This window comes from Eurosta solidaginis, chromosome 1, assembly GCF_040869045.1.
Source record: "Eurosta solidaginis isolate ZX-2024a chromosome 1, ASM4086904v1, whole genome shotgun sequence".
Lineage (NCBI taxonomy): Eukaryota > Metazoa > Arthropoda > Insecta > Diptera > Tephritidae > Eurosta > Eurosta solidaginis.
In genome coordinates, this window is record NC_090319.1 from 364,081,649 (window position 1) to 364,099,461 (window position 17,813).

At 36.1% G+C, this 17,813-nt stretch overlaps 1 pseudogene; it reads left to right on the top strand.

The window, feature by feature from the left end:
• LOC137238169 (band 4.1-like protein 4) overlaps nt 1–17,813 on the top strand; it is a 325,053-nt pseudogene that overhangs the window by 195,386 nt on the left and 111,854 nt on the right.

Sequence of the window (17,813 nt, forward strand, 5' to 3'; positions counted from 1 at the left end):
TTTTAAAAGGGAGTGATGCTTAGTTCCACATGTGGACGCCGTTTCGAGATATCGCCATAAAGGTGGACCAGGTGTGACCCTAGAATTTGTTTGTACGATATGGGTATCAAATTAAAGGTATTAATGAGGGTTTTAAAAGGGAGAGGTGGTAGTTGTATAGGTGGTCGCCTTTTCGAGATATCGCCATAAAGGTGGACCAGGGGTGACTCTAGAATGCGTTTGTACGATATGGGTATCAAATGAAAGGTGTTAATGAGTATTTTAAAAGGGAGTTATCCTTAGTTCCATAGGTGGACGCAGATATCGCCATAAAGGTGGACCAGGGGTGACCCTAGAATTTGTTTGTACAATATGGGTATCAAAAGAAAGGTGCTAATGAGTATTTTAAAAGGGAGTAATCCTTAGTTCCATAGGTGGACTCCGTTTCGAGATATCGCCACAAAGGTGGACCAGGGGTGACCCTAGAATTTGTTTGTACAATATGGGCATCAAACGAATGGTGTTAATGAGTATTTTAAAAGGGAGTGGGCCTTAGTTCTATAGGTGGACGCCGTTTCGAAATATCGCCATAAAGGTGGACCGTGGGTGACTCTAGAATGTGTTTGTACGATATGGGTATCAAATTAAAGGTATTAATGAGGGTTTTAAAAGGGAGTGGTGGTTGTTGTATCGACCACCTATACAACAACCACCACTCCCTTTTCCAGATATCGCCATAAAGGTGGACCAGGGTGACTCTAGAATGCGTTTGTACGATATGGGTATCAAATGAAAGGTGTTAAAGAGTATTTTATGAGAGAGTGGGCCATAGTTCTATAGGTGGACGCCATTTAGGGATATAGCCATAAAGGTGGATCAGGGTTGACTCTAGAATGCGTTTGTACGATATGGGTATCAAATGAAAGGTGTTAGTGAATATTTTAAAAGGGAGTAATCCTTAGTTCCATAGGTGGACGCCGTTTCGAGATACCGCCATAAAGGTGGACCAGGGGTGACCCTAGAATTTGTTTGTACAATATGGGTATCAAAAGAAAGGTGTTAATGAGTATTTTAAAAGGGAGTAATCCTTAGTTCCATAGGTGGACGCCGTTTCGAGATATCGCCATAAAGGTGGACCAGGGGTGACCCTAGAATTTGTTTGTACAATATGGGTATCAAAAGAAAGGTGTTAATGAGTATTTTAAAAGGGAGTGGGCCTTAGTTCTATAGGTGGACGCCGTTTCGAAATATCGCCATAAAGGTGGACCAGGGTGACTCTAGAATATGTTTGTACGATATGGGTATCAAATTAAAGGTATTAATGAGAGTTTTAAAAGGGAGTGGTGGTAGTTGTATATGTGAAGGCGTTTTCCAGATCGCGACCAAAATGTGGACCAGGGTGACACAGAACATCATCTGTTGGATACCGCTAATTTATTTATATATGTAATACCTGCCAAGATTTTAAGGGTTTTTTATTTCGCCCTGCGGAACTTTTTCATTTTCTTCTACTTAATATGGTAGGTGTCACAACCATTTTATAAAGTTTTTTCTAAAGTTATATTTCGTGTCAATAAACCAATCCAATTTTTTTTTTTTAATTATCTTCTTTTAAAAGTGGGCGGTGCCACGCCCATTGTCCAAAATTTTACTAATTTTTTATTCTGCGTCATAAATTCAACTCATCTACCAAGTTTTGTCGCTTTATCTGTCTTTGGTAATGAATTATCGCACTTTTTCGGTTTTACGAAATTTTCGATATCGAAAAAGTGGGCGTGGTTATAGTCCGATATTGTTCATTTAAAATAGCGATCTGAGATGAGTGCTCAGGAACCTACATACCAAATTTCATCAAGTTACCTCAAAATTTACTCAAGTTATCGTGTTAACGGCCATGCGGAAGGACAGACGGACGTCTGTGTATAAAAACTGGGCGTGGCATCAACCGATTTCGCCCGTTTTCACAGAAAACAGTTAAAATCTTTAAATCTATGCCCCTACCAAATTTCAAAACTATTGGTTAATTTTTGTTCGACTTATGGCGTTAAAAGTATCCTAGACAAATTAAATGAAAAAGGGCGGAGCCACGCCCATTTTGAAATTTTCTTTTATTTTTGTATTTTGTTGCATCATATCGTTACAGGAGTTGAATGTTGACATAATTTACTTATATACTGTAAAGATATTAAATTTTTTGTTAAAATTTTACTTTAAAAAAAATTTTTTTTTAAAAGTGGGCGTGGTCCTTCTCCGATTTTGCTAATTTTTGTTAGGCGTACATACAGTAATAGGTGTAACGTCCCTGCCAAATTTCATCATGATATCTTCAACGACTGACAAATTACAGCTTGCAAAATTTATAAATTACCTTCTTTTAAAAGTGGGCGGTGCCACGCCCATTGTCCAAAATTTTACTAAATTTCTATTCTGCGTCATAAATTTAACTCATCTACCAAGTTTCGTCGCTTTATCTGTCTTTGGTAATGAATTATCGCACTTTTTCGGTTTTACGAAATTTTCGATATCGAAAAAGTGGGCGTGGTTATAGTCCGATATCGTTCATTTTAAATAGCGATCTGAGATGAATGCTCAGGAAGCTACGTACCAAATTTCATCAAGCTACCTCAAAATTTACTCAAGTTATCGTGTTAACGGACGGACGGACGGACGGACGGACGGACGGACGGACATGGCTCAATCAAATTTTTTGTCGATCCAGATTATTTTGATATATGGAAGTCTATATCTATCTCGATTCCTTTATATATGTACAACCAACCGTTATCCAATCAAACTTATATACTCTGTGAGCTCTGCTCAACTGAGTATAAAAATTAACCATACTTAGTCCCAATATACAAGAAATTTATTACTTGTTAATTTTTTAATTGTGATTATACACCTAAATCAGGGGTTGGGTTAAGTTGAACTAGCCGGTACATGAGGACCGCACACAGACTGAATAAGTCCGCAGTTTAACCAGAAGTTTGTTTAATAACCAAAGTGAAAAACTATATCAAAAACTATAAGCTATGTTAAAAAATAATTCGGTCCTCTTGGCAAATACTAGAAGCTTGCTAAAACTTTGCCACCTGCTGCTTTCCTCCTCCAACCCACATTACCTAGCCTAACTTAAAGGCATGTAACGCCAGAAGGCAGTGTCTAGTCAGAATACTTATCATTAGTCGACAGTAAGTAACGTTGTTAGTCTTAGGATGTAAGACACATACATAACTTTCGACACTTGGGTCCAGGCTTTCCCGCTTTGTCGACCATGTGCAACCCTCGCCTTCCCTTAATCTCGCCCAATCTTATTGGAACGTCTCCAGAGCAAGCTTTCAGGATGTGCCATTTTTAGCTGGCTCATCCGCTTTTTCATTCCCATCTATTCCCATATGCCTTGAAGTCCAATATTGATGTATGCTTCACCCTGTGCCGGTTGTTTCCAGGGATTGCTTACACCCTAACACACGTTGATGTACTATGCGAGATTATTGCCTTAATTGCTGCTTGGCTGTCAATAAAAAAGTTGAAAAGGCTGCTATTTTCTTCTTTGGTCACGGCCACTACTTTCGCCTGAAAACTGCGACAGTGATCTGACAGATCTGCTTATTAAAATCAGAGGTACACTTCAAAAATTTATTTCACCCTACCCCTAAACAAGTTCAATGTTGCAATAATGATTAGCTAGCTCGAGACCTTAAATCATTTGCAATTTTGTTTTTGTTTATCGGCCTACTAATTACTAAGATAATGGACTCGAATCTAGCTCAAGGCCTTAACAATCGTTTTCCTTTTTATTATTATTATGTGTTTTCCTTTTTTTTAATTGAAAAAAATTGTTTCATCACAATATAATAAAATTGTTAAGACAACTTCCAGAGCCCGTTCTGGCCCGCACTCTCAACCTAGCCAAGCAGACATTAAGTGCCTAAGTTCAACTGTGGTGCGATCGAAGGTGGTATGGGAATGCGTGATCTTGCTTGCGAACGCTGGGCGAACACTTCCTCTTGCAGCGTAGCGAGATCCTCTTGAAAGTGTATAGCAAGTGGTCTAATGAAACCTTTTGGTACGCCATGGTTCATCTATCAATGATGATTGGATTTTTGATGGGTCACTATCCGATGGGAGTCCATACGATTCGTCTAAAAATTTCAGTAAATCCTTTTTCCTGCAGCTACATGGAGGACGATGAGGTGAAATTATAGAGAAAACTCATGCTTGACTACCCAGCTTTAGGACTAGGTGTAAGCATTATAGTCTCAGCTGCTAAAATCTCCAAAGGACTTATATAGCGTCGAGATCGGTCTTATTTGAAACTATATCTTTGCTAACAATAATTCCCCAAGAAGCTGTAGCTTACGTTTTCGTTATCTTATGTTGTATCACAATGGATCTTCATTCTATCCAAGTGAACTTCCCTGTAGGACTGGCTACCCCTCAACATAATCTAAACTAACTCTTTTATATATTTGAAATATTCAGGTATTTTGGAAAGTTCACATTATTTTGTCGCTTGATTACAAAAGATTACAGCCATCGAATCAATGCATTAACTTGTTAAATTTTATTATTTTTAATTTGATTAGATGTTTATTTGTATTAGAGGTTAAACGTCACGGTTTGCGACTGTGTAAATTCAAGCTCGGTTAGATAATTTTTCAAAAAATGCAAATATTTTATTTAATAGTACAATACCAATAAAATACACAAATCCGTTTAAAAAAATCTTTGCATTACACTGAAAGAAATGGTGCTAGTAAAATCAACAAATCGGTTCTGTTGTTCTTGACTTAACGGAGATTCGGTGAAATTGATCGAATTATGGTTAATTCGACCGAGTTCTTTGTCAAGCGAACTAATTACTTTAGTCATTTCAACAGAAGATAAATTTTCGCTCTTAAGTTAACAAAATTCTGTAAAATTGACAGATTCCTAATCAATCTAACTGATTTTTCTGTTAACACAACTGACCTCATTGGTCGTTTCAACTGCGATCAACAGTCAATACATGAGCAAATTTCAAAGAGAATTTTACACTCACTGCGCTCTCTACTTTGTACTTATGACGATGGTGTCAATTGTTTAAAAAAAAAAAATACCAAAATAAGAAAACCACCAAATCGAAAATACACACAAAATGGGAAAACAAATAGTTTTTTCAGTTATCAATATAAAACGAAAAACCCTTTTTTGAATTTACTGTGCAAAAAATTATGAGATACCGGGACACCTATTTATCTGGTACAATTTTGCAACTTCTCTTCCAAGCGAAATGCAAAATTGCGCCCTTTTGTTGCAAAAGTTTTGTTTGAACGGACAGGATTTTTGCAAAATTAGTAATATTTTGTTCAAGTTTTTACGAATTTTCACTCACGAGAACGAATTTAATAATATAATAAAAAACATCCTTTTTTAATGTTGATGTTTTTGACAACATAAAGTGTGAGTTGATTTGGAATCATTTCAACTTAAAGTGTTACGAAAATTAAACTTGCCGAATTACATGTAAAGTTACTCCAGTGGCGAATTACCTTCTAGCGATTTGATTCTTTACTTTTCTATAACTTACAAGTTCTCTATTTAAAATATTTTGTCAAACATTTATAATACAAGTTTTGTTCGAAACAATCAAGTGTGGCAACTATATGCGAGAAAAGAAATTGAGAATTAGCTTAGCTGCAACTGAAAGAATTTATAATCAGTTTTGTGACTACTATTTTCATTTCTATTTGCAAAGTGAAGTTCAAAACCATATATGTAATACTCCTATATTGCTAATAGAAAATACTCGCAATGTGTTTTGAATTCGAAATCAAAACAAAACAGCCTATAAAATTTTTATGATTGTAGCAGCATAATTGTGACAAGAAAAAATTTTAATTTAGGTACATTCGATTATTGATAACAAAAACAAAAAAAAAAAATAATGTGTGCCAGCATATTTCATGTAAGCCCAATTGAAGTTCGGTTAGTAAGTGTGTACATATGTATGTATATGTAGCAACCATGCGTATTTATGTATTCAGATATTTACGTAGGTATGTATATAGCCACCGTGGTGTGATGGTAGTGTTCACCGCCTGCCACACCGTATGGTCTGGGTTCGCACCCCGGGCAAAGCAACATCAAATTTTAGAAATAAGGTCTTTCAATTAAAAGAAAAAACGGGGTCGCCCCTCGGTAGTGTATGGCAAGCGCTCCGAGTGCATTTCTGCCATGAAAAGCTCTCAGTGAAAACTCATCTGCCTTGCACATGCCCTTCGGAGTCGGTATAAAACGTTGCAGGTCCCGTCCGGCCAATTTGTAGGGAAAACCAAGAGGAGCACGACGCAAATTGGAAGAGAAGCTCGGCCTTAGATCTCTTCGGAGGTTATCGCGCCTTACATTTATTTATTTATGTATATGGCAACATAGCTACTTTCGTATAAAGCTGTCGTAACAACTTCTTTTGTTCATTTGACTACTAAAACGGTCAATTGCGAATCAACGTCTTTCACGTGATTCAACATCTTGTTGCGATGGATAACAATTAACAGACATTTCGGTTGAATTGGCCCGTATTTCGGTTGATTTAACCAGTATTGTTCTTTCAGTGTATAAATCAATTATTTATGTAACTTTTAATTAAAGGCAAAAAAATGCACTAAACCAACACCAAAAAATAGATCGAATATTATCTTAAAATTTTGTGAACGCAAAGTGTGAAAAACAATTAAACAAATTTAACAACCAAAAATATGTAATCAATAAAAAATCTAACAAATAAATTTCCGAGCCACAAAAGCCGTAAATGCGGGTTATGTATCAGAAATGTATTTATATACGTTCATAATACCAAAAATTTGTTGGTAGATTAGTGCGGGGTGTGGTTGCATATACAAATGAAAACATGTGCTTGGTCAACAGCAAACTGAGCCCACAAAATCAAAGTTAGAAATAAATCGAAATGCCAAATGCAAATTGGTAATAGTCCCACTAGCTGGCTAGCTGGCTTTGTCGTTTTACTAATTGTTTTCGTTACTGTTAATTCAGTACATACATACATATAAGATGTGTACATATCCTGCAGGAAATTTTTCGTGTAGTGCACCTGTGTGAATGAAATATAAACACCTGTCTTCACCGTCCTAAACTTATGACGCAGCAATGCACCTGGATCAAAGCCAGGTTTGAATAGCTCCTAGAACTCGCTTACCTTGGTTTCAATTGATATTGTGAGTGAACACACCATTACTTTGGTGACATTGCTATAGAACCTCTTTAAATCTATGGGTCATGGCATCCGGTTGCAATGCAAATGCACATTCGTGAGGAATATGGTGGAGTGTCCACTTACTCTGGACTGGCAGCCTAGAAAAAATAAAAATGAAAAAACGGGAAAAATGAGGTGGGAGTAAAACCTCTACATACCCTAACCACATCATGGCGAGTGAGGCGACAATACTCCAATAGAGAGATAAATGGAATATTAAACAAACAGTTTCTGGTAAATACCCAGAAACCTGAGCATCGTATTAGTTCGCAAGAACGTAAAAAGTCATCTCCGTAAGCATTACGAAGAAATCCAGCACTTAAGAGCTCAGCCGTATGGAGAAAAGGAGCATTAAAAGACCCTCAGAGACATCCACAAGAATGCGTCGGACTACTTTGCCCGGTCGACCCCGTTCTTAAAGTCAAATACCATTAACTCGCATCTGAGGAATGCAACCTCCCCAGGGAGACGAGCGTCACTTTAGCTCAACTTTGATCTAGATACTGTCACAGTTTAGGTAAAAGACTTATCCAGAATCAACCTCGACATACCCAACGAATGTTCCGCTTGTAATATTTCCCCACTTTTCATTTGCAATTTCGTACCAACGGTTATAACACACTTATCTCCCTGATCAAGCCTGGTTTAAACTGCAAGGCTTCTCGGATTCCAATCAGAGCATATTTATTTATTTATTTCAGTCTACTGATTGTATTAATAATATATATACAGACTAGATAGTTTATCACATAAGTATAAATAGTGTAAACGCATAAAAACTTGAATTGAGATCAACAGCATTAGCGTAACTATTACAAAAGCAGATACACCTATTAATGGGTTCATTCAACGAGTAATTAGTTTTACTAACTGAATCAGTAAATAAGCGATTATATCTTAGCGATCTTGGGGGAATATAAACATTGAACAAAGCCTTTATGTCATCACAATTAATATTATGGTTAATTACATTATATACAAATAGTAATGAGCAGCAAATTCTTCGGTCATGTAAAGACTGCGGGCCGAGAAGTTTCCTTCTGCCAATGTAAGGCGGACGACCATCTTCGATGTTAGTTTTATATAAAGCATATTTCCTAAAGACTCTCTAGACTCTTTCCATTTTTGCTGAGTATAGATCGTAGTACGGACTCCAAACCAAGGAACAATATTCTAACCGGCTCCGTACAAGAGCAATAAACAAAGATTTAAGGGTATTTGGGTCTCTAAAATCCCTAGTATTTCTTTGAATGAAACCTATCAGTGCAAACGATTTGGAGGTTATGAAATCGATATGTTTATTAAAAGAGAGCTTGGTGTAAAGTATCATACCCAGGTCCTTCATATCTGGTAGACGATTAAGCATATTAGTATCCAACTGATAGTCGAAGAGAATAATATCCGGCTTCCTAGCATATGTTACTATAGAGCATTTTGCGATATTTAAATATAAATGATTTAAACTACACCACGCTTCAAAAGAAGTTAAATTATGCTACAACTTAAAGCTATCAGAGGTACTATCAACTTTCAGAAAGAGTTAGACATCGTCAGCAAACATTAAACAATTCGCATATTTAAAGTGAAAGGGTAAATCACTAATAAATAGTAGAAACAATAATGGCCCGCTGTGGGTTTCTTGCGGAATACCTGACCACGCATTAACAAAAGTGCTGGACATGGTGGACCCCATTTTCACAAATAGTTTCCTACCACTAAGAAAAATAGAGAAAAATTTCAGTAGCTGACCAGTAATGCCGTACATTTTTAATTTATGCAACAAAACTTCATGGTCTACCTTATCGAAGGCTTTAGAGAAATCTGTGTATATCACAGCAAGTTGGGACTGGCAATTGAATGCCTTAACGATCTCGTGCGTGACTAGGAGTAGATTAGTATACGTAGATCTACCAGGCATAAAACCGTGCTGGCAGGGATTAATTATATTACGTACGTGAAGATAAAGTTTTGATTGAATGACTATGTATGAGAATTCGTGAGCGGTCGCACTTATTGGATGTGGGGCGGTACTGCTACAAGAACAACAAACACTTCACTGCAGCCGTCCCGTTAATTAAATTCATTTCCGATATGTAGCAAGATTTTTCCTACAGGCCATCATCATATTCAGTTGTTTTTGTTGTCATCAGCAATACTTATTTTTAGCTTATACACATATGTATTATGTGTATACTCCTTACTGTCGAATTGCCTGCCGAAAATATGATTAAATTCCAATTTATTTCAATACCCCATGTGGTCGTTTGTTGATTTGGTCTTCTCATGCCAAAGTGCTGCCTTCTATAAAACTGACCTAACAAACAAAATACAATAATAATCTTTGAGTTATGGTCGCAAAGTGTGTTTTGTGAATTATTCAGTTATGATAGGCATGCAATCATGTTTTCCCATATGTGTTCATATGTATTCACACTTATGACTGTAAATATGTATGCATAACAACATATTGGTTTGTTATCATTAGTTTTCAATGGTTTCACATTTTGCCATAATCGTGCGTAAAGTTGTTTATGTAAATGTGAATACCCATTTGCTTATGTAAGATAAATTGATGTTTAAAAATTCATCGTCATATTTCGTGCGAATTTGTTAATGTTGCTAAGTAATAATTTCATTTTGCGTAAATATATATTTACTTCTTCACAGTTGGATGTCAGCATTTTGTTTGGTTAGTGACCTCTCAGCTTCCTATTGGCCTCAGGCTACTGTAGATTTGCTTAACGCACACAAGGCATCCAATATATATTTGATAATAAATAAGTAAATATATTTACTTGTATGTTTGTCTTACAATTGAACGAAAAATCGTGTTCTGTCCACTGCCAGTGATTGTAAAACCCTTAGGCTTAGGCTGTTAGCATCTTTTAACATCAAAGAGGGATTGCAAATATGCTACTCACTGCAGGTGATTTGGTACTGCTATTGACATATAAATTAAAAAGATGATGCAGGTACTCACAAAAGCATTTGTTTCGATTTATGATTCTCTGAAAAGCGAAAATACAATTGGGCTACTTATGTAGTACTCTTCAGTTAGTTACGAGATTTTGAAACAATTTACCTATTTTCCAATATGCAAACCTATCTTGAAAAGATTTTCGAAGAAATTCAACCCCAGAAATTTTTGTTAACAACTATCTTTGAAAAATGATTCACACTCTGTATGGAGGAAAATCTAAAACACAATTCGGAAATAAATTGCCCAACGCGAATTTTGAAAGAACCAAAGCTTAGACCCTGTTAGACCAAATGCGGCTGAGCTACAAAACTACATACTCAAAATATTTGCTAGAAGTACAAGTGAAAGTTTGTTGTGCTTTCAAATTTCTTCCTAAAATATTTATCGAAGTTTTTTCTTACAATATCGAAAATAAAAAAAGCAAAATCTATCTATCGAAATTTACTATAAATTTGCACCGCTATGTTTCAGCTCCCTGCTTTTAATTTAACACAACTTTAAGCTAATTACTTTATGTTTTAAATTAAACTAATTTCTTTCATTTACTTCAGCGCCACCTTTTATAGAATGGCAGACTGTAGATATTACACGAAGTCTCTAAACGTCTCTAAGTTATCCGTTTACCGAATTCTAGAGCGTTCGCTTTGTGCATCAAAATTTCACCTTCACATGACATTTGTAGACACAACTGCCATGCCTTTCCCTCCATTTAAAATACCCAAAATTATATTGATGGTAGCCGCCGTTGTGTGGGTAAGCGTGCTACCATTCCGAAGGTCCTGTGTGCAAGATACATAAACAATTTAGAAGCAAAGTTTTTTAAATTAGAAAAAAAATGTCTAAGCGAGGTAGGACCTCGGCCTACTATCTGAGTGTATTTCTGTCACAAAAAGCTTCTCAGCGGAAATTTGTCTGTCTTATAGCTGCCGTTTAAAGACGGAATAAGTTATGCGTATAGTCCGTTCCGCAAATTTGTAGGAAAACTAAGCGCCAAGTATTAATTATATGTTTCTTATATACTTGAATATTTTGAACAATACTATGAAAACATTATCCAAGCTTTGACTTTAACAAATGAAAAGGCAAAGAAGGAAAGTAAGAAGTTCGATGTTTTAAGATTGTATCTTGTTTTGAATAGCAAAATTTAGAATGATGCCAATGACCGTGACCTTACCCGTGATCATAACAATAACCATGAGAATAGGCATAAGCATAAACGCAACCATAACCATAATCATAACCATAACCATAATCATAACCATAACCATAAACATAACCATATCCACCTAGCCATAATAATTTACTCAATAAATAAATGAAATACAATTACAATAGCCATAACCATAGTCATTACAATAACCATAACCATAAAACTTATCGTTACAGTTAACGAAGACATCACTGTAACCCTTATCATAAACCTTAATATCAGTGTTATTCTAACCCTCAATATAAGTGTAGCTGTCCCTGTAACCGAAGCTTTGATGACTGGCTTAACGGGTACTAGTAATAGCTGATTACAACTGTAACTGTAACTCTAATTTTCGACTCTCTCAATTTCCATCGCCATCATTTATGTCTAATAGCGTTTTCTTTTCTGGCTATAGTGTTACGCTTTTTGTACGCCGCGCAATGGTTGTTGTTCTGTTCTAAAAAACAGGCAACGCCTTTACGGGATATTTCGTTCTTTTGTGAAAATTGTTGCTTGCGTTACAATTTTACCCTGTATAAAATGGCGGTGTGGAAGTGCAACTCTGTGAAACTCTCAATTCGCTCTTGAGTTCCACATATACTCTGTTAAATTGAGTGCAGATCACCTACCAGATTGCGCATTCACGAGTTCAGAGTTGCTTCGTTCTGCGCAGCTACGTCACATTTGACTGTTTGAGCGAATGAAAGAAAGAGAGAAAAAAACAAGAGCTAAAGGAAGATGACGTAAGGATTGCCCATAAAAAAGAGATGATCTAATGTTTACATGTGCAATGCGCAATCTTCTTGTGTGATTTGTGATATGAGTTACGTTCCATTGAGACTTGAGCGAGATACGGATAGAAATTTAACATGCAAATGCAACAACAACGTTGTGATCCTGATATTTATCTGGTTCAATTTCTGATCCGTATAGCAGTTCTGTTCGTTTCGTTTTCTGTAGTAGATTTTTTGAGAGCTAACCACTTTTGTGTTGGTAGCACTCATGGCTCAACTATATGGTTGGTTCATCTCTACAGCAACAACATACATTTGTTCACATTGCCAAAATCAGAGTGTTGCTGTTAGACGAATGGAATGGAATGAAAACATAAAACTTAACAGCATTTGTATGTAGTAAGAAAATGTTGTAAATTCGTTGGTTTCATTTTAAGTTTGCCATCTCCTTCTGACAATCCCTACTACAGTGAAATGAAAAAAATAAAATCAGCTGGTGAGATGAGCCAACCATATAGTTGAGCCATTGTAGCACTGAACTAAATATGTGTACATTTGTGTATACATAAAAGAATTCGCCATATTTAAAAGCAAAAATACTGAAAGAGTAAACAACTTGAAGATGATGTATGGAAAATAAATAGTTTGCTTACGTGCGAAACTATTTAAATGTTAATAATTCTATCAGTATCTTAAAATTTTGTGTACGTTTCTTCTTATTTTCAACAAAACAGATGTTTTATATTAGTGCTACCAGTTCTCATAAAGTGATCCAGATCGTTCCAATGAGATTTGAGCCAGAGCCAGAGCTCGATAAACCAATGGAACGGCCCTATGAGTGAATAGGGTGAGATGAAATGTTCTTTGTATGCACTATAAATGTTGACAATTTTCTGGGGTAGGAGTAACACGATTAAGGCTTTACCATTTACTTAGGGAACAATTTTTTTCAGAAAAGAAAATGCTATAAGGTTCCTCTTTTCGTCTTCCTTTCATAAAGAAATAGCATGGGATTTGCTTAATTACTAACTGATTTGACTTGGCTCTCTTATGGTCTGATTGCGCTCATATGCGTCCGACCATACGGGTAAGCCCAACGAGTTATGCTAGAAACTAAGAGTAGCTGGTTTAATTCTCCCAAAACGATGAAGTTCTCCCAAAACAGGAAGTTTTTGAGAATAAATATACAACTTCTTGGTATAGCAAATATGTGAACTATAAAATGTCCTCATTATTTGGAGACACGAGCACGGACTGTGTAACCTTGAATAATCCACAAATTTGTTGACAAGCAACGCATACCTGTTTACACATATAAAATCTTTTTAGCACTCCTACATGCAATCACTTTCATCTTCGCAGCCAAACTTATTTTCATTTATTGAATTTAAAATTAGATTCAATTGACTAAAATAAGCTTGGTGCCATACATATATACACCACACATTAGCGTAAGCGTCTATATTGATATTGCTTTAAATACAAAAAAACGGCAGGAGTGAATTACGTAAGCACAAAATGAAGAGGTAAATCATAATATTTATTTATGAACGTGAATGTATTTACGCGTTTGTGTATGTACAAATATATATCCCGGCAAAAAATGTGATTAGTCTAGTATGAATCCAGGATGAGTCGTAAAGGCGTATGCGACCAATGCCAGGTTTGATCTCTTTGTATGAGTTGAACTGTTCCCTTTTATTTGAGCATGTCCAATGAAGAGACTAATTGTACCCATTTATACCCAAAAGGGATCCATAGAAGCAATCGCCTTTGTACCGATACGGGAACATATGAAGACTCATCCCTTTTCAATTCAATAAGGACTCAAATAAAGAGAAGTGGCATTTTTCATGGCAGAAACACAATGGAAGGGTTTGCAAAGCCACAAAGTCTATTTGATGAAAATTTTGTGCCCGCTTTTCAAAAAGGTATAAAAAATATTATCCGAAAATGTAACCCTAACTCCAGCCTAGTTGTTAAGTCCTAGTAATTTAGATTCGGTATAAAGCGTTTTTTTTTTTAATATTTCTTAAATTGGCTACATTGATTTCAAACTGACTAATCCCAACTCCACGCGAAAAGGACTAAAGGGGTTCAGTTATGCCCAAATGTATACAAAAGAGATCAATCGGAGACCAATCTCTTTAGGGATTAATCGCACCATTTTTTCCAGTGATATGATTACGAATTGCTGGCTATATTCAAGTTGATCCATCTACTTGATAAGTTCAAATGCCACTTAACTTCATTCAATGCCGTAAGGTACTTAAGTTGAATAAGTGGCGGTTGTTGTTATTTTTTGTGCACGCTGTTTTGTTTTTCGCCTCGCCACAAAGAATTGCGTGTTTCTTTGGCTTTTGTGTTTGTTCTTTAACTTTTGGGTTTGCAGTTTTTTGTTTTTTTTTTTTTTTTTTTTTTTTTTGTGTTAACATTATCTGGTATTTATTACAGTCAATTGTTTGCGGTTGAGTTTTTCTATTCCTAATTTTAATTTTTTTTAAGCGTAACTACCCAAAATTCATACACGTTGTGTATAACATGGAATAAATTTTGCACGCACTAGCGATTTTTTTTTTTTTTTTTTTTGATATTACATTTAAGTCAACAGAAACAAGCAAAGATGTCTAAGTTCGGGTGTAAACGAACAGTATATACTCAGCGTGAGCTTCAATTGCACATTTCATTTCAGATAAATTACTTTTCTACATAACACGTGGCACCGCTCGTTAAAAAAAAAAAAATGTCTCCCCATTTCCTCTTACAATAAAACTGGATAAGTGAAGTATCATTGATTCAAAACTATTTTTTTTTCTAAGTTATAAGTTATTACTCTAGTCTACGACCCTCTAAAACGTTTTAAACTTGTTTTATATCTAAGTTGCCGATTCCGTCCATTTTTACTAGAAATATTTTGTGCTATAAGGAAAATATGTGTACCCAATTTTGTTACGATATGTAAATTTTTCTTCGGGTTATGGCTCCCGAAACATAGAAAATTGCTTAGACAAAAAAGGGGCGGTGCCACACCCATTTTTTCAAAAATAAGTGTTTTCCAATTTAATGTTAAACTCCATTTAGTAAGTAAAATTCTATTGACACAAACCTCTTTTTCGCTAAGATATAACTTTTTGTTGTCATCTACGACCCTTTTAAAAATCTTTTTATATAAAAGTGGGCGTGGTCTTTAACCGATCTTGTCCATTTTTTTCTGGAAATATTTCTTGCTATAGGGAAAATTTGTGTTCCCAATTTTATTGGGATCCATTAATTTTTCTTCGAGTTATGGCTCCCGAAACATAGAAAATTGCTTAGTCATAAAGGGCGTTGTCATGCCCATTTTTATACTCAGTTGAGCAGAGCTCACAGAGTATATTAAGTTTGATTGGATAACGGTTGGTTGTACATATATAAAGGAATCGAGATAGATATAGACTTCCATATATCAAAATAATCAGGATCGAAAAAAAATTTGATTGAGCCATGTCCGTCCGTCCGTCCGTCCGTCCGTCCGTCCGTCCGTCCGTTAACACGATAACTTGAGTAAATTTTGAGGTATCTTGATGAAATTTGGTATGTAGGTTCCTGAGCACTCATCTCAGATCGCTATTTAAAATGAACGATATCGGACTATAACCACGCCCACTTTTTCGATATCGAAAATTTCGAAAAACCGAAAAAGTGCGATAACTCATTACAAAAGACAGATAAAGCGACAAAACTTGGTAGATGGGTTGACGTTATGACGCAGAATAGAAAATTAGTAAGATTTTGGACAATGGGCGTGGCCCCGCCCACTTTTACAAGAAGGTAATTTAAAAGTTTTGCAAGCTGTAATTTGGCAGTCGTTGAAGATATCATGATGAAATTTGGCAGGAACGTTACTACTATTACTCTATTTGTGCTAAATAAAAATTAGCAAAATTGGATTAAGAACACGCCCACTTTTTAAAAAAAAATTTTTTTAAATTAAAATTTTAACAAAAAATTTAATATCTTTACTGTATATAAGTAAATTAAGTCAAAATTCAACTCCAGTAATGATATGATGCAACAAAATACAAAAATTAAAGAAAATTTCAAAATGGGCGTGGCTCCGCCCATTTTCATTTAGTATGTATAGAATACTTTTATTGCCATAAGTCGAACAAAAATTTACCAATCCTTCTCAAATTTGGTAGGAGCATAGATTCTATGACGGTAACTGTTCTCTGCGAAAATGGGCGAAATTGGTGGAAGCCACGCCCAGTTTTTATACACAGTCCACCGTCTGTCCTTCCGCTCGGCCATTAACACAATAACTTGAGCAAAATCCGATATATCTTTACTAAACTTAGCCCACGTACTTACCTGAGCTCACTTTTTCTTGGTATAAAAAATGGGCGAAATCTGACCATAACCACGCCCACTTTATCGATATCGAAAATTACGAAAAATGAAAAAAATGCCATAATTCTATACCAAATACGAAAAAAGGGATGAAACATGGTAACTGGATTGGTTTGTTGACGCAAAATATAACTTTGGAAAAATCTTTGTAAAATGGGTGTGACACCTACCATATTAAGTAGAAGAAAATGAAAAAGTTCTACAAGGCGAAATCAACAGCCCTTGGAATCTTGGCAGGAATACTGTTAGTGGTATTGCATATATAAATAAATTAGCAGTACCCGACAGATGATTTTCTGGATCACCTGGTCCACATTTTGGTGGATATCACGAGAACGCCTTCACATATACATCTAAGGGCCACTCGCTTTTAAAACCCTCATTAATACCTTTAATTTGATATCCATATCGTACAAAAACATACCAGAGTCACCCCTGTCCCACCCTAATGGCGATATCTCGAAAAGGCGTCCACCTATAGAACTAATGCCCCCTCTCTCTTAAAATGCTAGTAACACCTTTCGTTTGATACCCATATCGTACAAACATTCTAGAGTAACCCCTGGCCCACCCTAATGGCGATATCTCGAAAAGGCGTCCACCTATAGACCTAGTGTCCACTCCCTCTTAAAATGCTCAGTAACACCTTTCGTTTGATACCCATATCGTACAAACATTCTAGAGTCACCCCTGGCCCACCCTAATGGCAATATCTCGAAAAGGCGTCCACCTATAGACCTAATGCCCACTCCCTCTTAAAATGCTCAGTAACAGCTTTCGTTTGATACCCATATCGTACAAACATTCTAGAGTCACACCTGGCCCACCCTAATGGCGATATTTCGAAAAGGCGTCCACCTATAGAACTAAGGATTACTCCCTTTTAAAATACTCATTACCACCTTTCATTTGATACCCATATCGTACAAACACATTCTAGAGTCACCCTGGCCCACCCTAATGGCGATATCTCGAAAAGGCGTCCACCTATAGACCTAATGTCCACTCCCTCTTAAAATGCTCAGTAACACCTTTCGTTTGATATCCATATCGTACAAACATTCTAGAGTCACCCCTGGCCCACCCTAATGGCGATATCTCGAAAAGGCGTCCACCTATAGACCTAATGTACACTCCCTCTTAAAATGCTCAGTAACACCTTTCGTTTGATACCCATATCGTACAAACATTCTAGAGTCACCCCTGTCCCACCCTAATGGCGATATCTCGAAAAGGCGTCCACCTATAGACCTAATGCCCACTCCCTCTTAAAATGCTCAGTAA